The sequence below is a fragment of the Xenopus tropicalis genome, chromosome 5, assembly GCF_000004195.4.
Source record: "Xenopus tropicalis strain Nigerian chromosome 5, UCB_Xtro_10.0, whole genome shotgun sequence".
Taxonomy (NCBI): Eukaryota; Metazoa; Chordata; class Amphibia; order Anura; family Pipidae; genus Xenopus; species Xenopus tropicalis.
This window is the reverse complement of record NC_030681.2, coordinates 9,731,494-9,736,790: the sequence shown is the minus strand read 5'-3', so window position 1 is coordinate 9,736,790 and position 5,297 is coordinate 9,731,494.

Below are 5,297 nucleotides of genomic sequence, written 5' to 3'. Positions count from 1 at the left end.
TCTTGCCAGCCCTGAGTCTGTACGATTGTTCCCTGCTGCTGGGCAATAGTACACCCAGGATCATAATCCCACTAGCACTCCTTGTTGGAGCTAAAAGGCTGCTCACTAGTCCTGTCTGTCTATCACACTCAGTGTGACCTATTAAAGAGCCTGACACTAACTAGGTGAGTATCTACCCTAGATTCCATTGTTGTCCCATCCTGCCTGCTCAGTTGGGCTCCTTCACAAAATGGACCCAGAGCCCATGCCTCCTCTTCCCGGCCCACAGGAGTCAAAACGGGCCCAGTAAAAGAAAAAAAGCCTTAGGTAAACTATACCCCCAAACACTGTCGGTCTCTATACAAATATACTGCATAAACAGCTCCTATGTAAAACCCTGCTCCATCTAAATAAACCATTTTCATATAAATATACTTATTTAGCAGTATGTGCCATTGGGTAATCCTAAATAGGAAACTGCCATTTTATGTACTAAGGGCCGCCCCCTGGGATCATAGGAGTCACAGTGCACACAAACAAACCAAGGCACACATACATGCTAGGCCCCATCAGCCAATGAATGGGCAGCGTTCTGCCTTTTGCTCCCACACTACTTCCTGTTACAGTTAGAGCTGCATCACTTCCTGTCAGCTGATCTCTGAGGGGGCACACAGCCCATCACTAAATGGCGGCTCAAGGGAAAGGATGTAAAAGGGCAGTATTTACTGATATATATATTCCAGTTTGGGGAGATTCTTTAATAGGCCACTTAATATAATATAAACTGTCTGTTGGTTACGTATTCATTGTGGGGGTATAGTTTCCCTTTACTGGTTACACAAGGAATGGGTTTGGGCATATGGGGGGGCATGGCTAGACAGAAACCCTGACCAATAAACAAGCTGGACCAAACTAAAGGGAAAGGGCAAATATACCTATACAGTCTGCTTTTAATACAGGACAGTAAATCTCAGCCTGTCTTACTTACATGTCATCAATACAGTGTTTGCAAATAACCACTTTCCCTTACGCTGCCGTGTCTAATTAACAGAACACTGATCTAAGTAAATGCACACACCGCGCCGGCGCTGCCCATGTGACATTCGCTACTTACCAGGGGCATTAGCAACAATGGGCAAATGAGCTTCTGCCTCTAATCACATCCTCAGGCACTCATTTAAAGGGAGAGTAACATCTAAAATGAAATTCTATCAAAGTACAGGTATGGAATCCGTTATCCAGAAACCCGATATCTAGAAAGCTCCGAATTACAGAAAGGTCATCTTCCATAGACTCCATTTTAATCAAATAATTCTGATTTTTAAAATTGATTTCCCTTTTCTCTGTAATAATAAAACAGTACCTGCACTTGATCCCAACTAAGATATAATTACCCCTTATTGGGGCAGAACAGCCCTATTGGGTTTATTTCATGGTTAAATGATTCCCTTTTCTCTGTAATAATAAAACAGTACCTGTACTTGATCCCAACTAAGATATAATTACCCCTTATTGGGGGCAGAACAGCCCTATTGGGTTTATTTAATGGTTAAATGATTCCCTTTTCTCTGTAATAATAAAACAGTACCTGCACTTGATCCCAACTAAGATATAATTACCCCTTATTGGGGGCAGAACAGCCCTATTGGGTTTATTTCATGGTTAAATGATTCCCTTTTCTCTGTAATAATAAAACAGTACCTGTACTTGATCCCAACTAAGATATAATTACCCCTTATTGGGGGCAGAACAATCCTATTGGGTTTATTTCATGGTTAAATGATTCCCTTTTCTCTGTAATAATAAAACAGTACCTGTACTTGATCCCAACTAAGATATAATTACCCCTTATTGGGGGCAGAACAATCCTATTGGGTTTATTTCATGGTTAAATGATTCCCTTTTCTCTGTAATAATAAAACAGTACCTGTACTTGATCCCAACTAAGATATAATTACCCCTTATTGGGGGCAGAACAATCCTATTGGGTTTATTTCATGGTTAAATGATTCCCTTTTCTCTGTAATAATAAAACAGTACCTGTACTTGATCCCAACTAAGATATAATTACCCCTTATTGGGGGCAGAACAATCCTATTGGGTTTATTTCATGGTTAAATGATTCCCTTTTCTCTGTAATAATAAAACAGTACCTGTACTTGATCCCAACTAAGATATAATTACCCCTTATTGGGGCAGAACAGCCCTATTGGGTTTATTTAATGGTTAAATGATTCCCTTTTCTCTGTAATAATAAAACAGTACCTGTACTTGATCCCAACTAAGATATAATTACCCCTTATTGGGGCAGAACAGCCCTATTGGGTTTATTTAATGGTTAAATGATTCCCTTTTCTCTGTAATAATATAACAGTACCTGTACTTGATCCCAACTAAGATATAATTACCCCTTGTTGGATGCAAAATAATCCTGTTGGGTTTAATTTATGTTTTATTCATTTTTTTAGTAGACAAGTTTTTAAGATCCAAATTACGGAAAGACCCCTTATCCTGAATACCCTCGGTCCCGAGCATTCTGGATAACGGGTCCTATACCTGTAGTTAATATATGTACTATTGCTCTGCACTGGTAAAAGTTGTGTGTTTGCCCCAGAAACCCTACTATAGTTTATATAAATACCCCGCTGTGTTGCTATGGGGGCAGCCATGGTCGCCTGGGGCTCCCAGCCTGAACAGTCTCTGTTCAGCCCTTACGGGGTTAAGTCCAAAAAAAAAATCAGAATTTGAATTGCATTGCATTATCCAGTTATCATTAAATGCATATCCAGACTGCCATCTAGTGTACTTTTAGGGTACTGCCATCTTTTCTGGTATTTAACTCTTTTTTTTATTATTATTATTACTAAACCTGAAAGCTTTGTTCCCAGCTCCATGTTATCCCTTTATACGGCTGACAAAGGAGAGAATAAATGTGGCCGATTCCTAGCGAGGGATTCTGGCTTCACAAAGGCAAATTCACATTTTCTGAGCTGCGTTGGAAATCGAAATGAAACATCATAGTCGTTAGGAGTGTACAGTTTGTTATGTTAATTGTTCCATTCATGTGTATCACTGTCAGTCAGCTCAGCAGCAGCTTTACCCCTGCACCTTCAGGTATATACAGTGGGGTAACTATAGCGGAGGCAGTGGCAGGCGGGGACCCAGGGGACAGGGGTGCCAGGGCGGTGAGGTAACAATAGAGGAGGCAGTGGGGGGGGGCCCAGGGGACAGGGGTGCCAGGCCGGTGGGGTAACAATAGAGGAGGCAGTGGGGGGGGACCCAGGGGACAGGGGTGCCAGGCCGGTGGGGTAACAATAGAGGAGGCAGTGGGGGGGACCCAAGGGACAGGGGTGCCAGGGTGGTGGGTTAACAATAGAGGAGGCAGTGGGGGGGGGACCCAGGGGACAGGGGTGCCAGGCCGGTGGGGTAACAATAGAGGAGGCAGTGGGGGGGGGGACCCAAGGGACAGGGGTGCCAGGGTGGTGGGGTAACAATAGAGGAGGCAGTGGGGGGGGACCCAGGGGACAGGGGTGCCAGGCCGGTGGGGTAACAATAGAGGAGGCAGTGGCGGGGGGGACCCAGGGGACCGGGGTGCCCGGACGGTGGGGTAACAATAGCGGAGGCAGTGGCTGGGGGGGGACCCAGGGGACAGGGGTGCCAGGATGGTGGGGTAAAAATAGAGGAGGCAGTGGCAGTGGGGACCCAGGGGACAGGGGTGCCAGGATGGTGGAGTAACAATAGAGGAGGCAGTGGCAGGGGGGGGACCCAGGGGACAGGGGTGCCCGGACATTGGGGTAACAATAGAGGAGGCAGTCGCAGGGGGGGACCCAGGGGACAGGGGTGCCATGACGGTGGGGTAACAATAGAGGAGGCAGTCGCAGGGGGGGACCCAGGGGACAGGGGTGCCAGGACGGTGGGGTAACAATAGAGGAGGCTATATTTCACTATAGACGAACTATAACTTTTCCTTGGGCGTATAAGCACGTCCCTTAGTGCTCACTCACCGAGCACTAACACTCAGGGAATGCTGCACTCTGCACCTAGCGCCAAATTCCTCTCATAGACTGAGCTGAGTTCAGTTTCTGATTGGCCTGAATAGTCACATGAGTTGGGCTTTGAAAGGTGTATAAGGGAAAAACTAGGCATTCTTCCTAAATTCCTACTAAGTAATGCCTCGCCCTGCACCCCCAGCCATCGCTCTGGGTTCCCCTAGAGGCCCATAGTTGGATAGCCACATGAGCCAAACAAGCCCAAGTCTTCTATTTTGTACCTTACGAGAAAGAAACACACAGATATGAAATGCGTCAATTAGAAGGTGAAATGTTCTTTATTACTGAATTGGTTTGATTGGTCTGTAATTGCCCCGCTCCTCACCGGAAATAACTCAGATACTCGGTAATGTCACATTATAAGGAGAAATAATCAGCTGTAAAAAGACAAGTGGCTGTTAAGACGCGCCAGTATAGGGAGGTGCTGACCCAAATCCTGCACATTCAGCCATGACTCAATAAGAAGGTAAGTGACTCTCAAAAGTAGGACTCAGTGTTGGACTCACCCACCAGGATACCAGGAAAACTCCCGGTGGGCCAGGGTGTCAGTGGGCCCTCCTGCTCCTGACCATTTGACTGACTTCATGGTCATTCCCTATTTCTGAGTGGAAACAAAGGGGAGAAATAGATGGAAGGATAGAGACTAGTGTGTAAATAAAAGAGACTGGGAGAATAGAGAGGTTGGGTGAGGAAAGGGAGGCAATATAGTTTGGAGTGTGGGCCTAGGGTCTAAGGTTTTCTGGTGGCCCCTGGGGTCCCAGTCCGACACTGGTAGGACTCCACTGTTTGGCCTTCTTATACACATTGAACCCTCAACCAATACGGATAGATCACGTATAAGGGGCTTGGTGTCATACAGTTCTACAGTCTATCATTTGCCACCACTGAAACGGCAACTGTTGTGAAAATGAAAATGTAATAGAAGCAAAATCTCATGAAAATAGGAAACCTTCTTAATATACCATCCCTTAAACAGTCAAGTTACCCTTCCCTTTCCCTCTCTCAGCAATCTGTCTCTCTACGTGCAGCTTTGAGTTGGTTATTTTAAAAGACAGTTAATGCATTGTCTAAGCGAGGGGTCCCCCAACCATCCACATTTCCATGAAAGAAGTTCCTGGCTGTGCCCATAAGAGCTATAATTGGCTATTGGCAGCCCCTATGTGTACTAACTGCCTACAGGGGGCTCTGTTTTGCATTATACTGGGTTTTTATTCAACCAAAACTTGCCCCCAAGTCAGGAATTAAAAAAAAACTCCCTGGTTTGGGGGC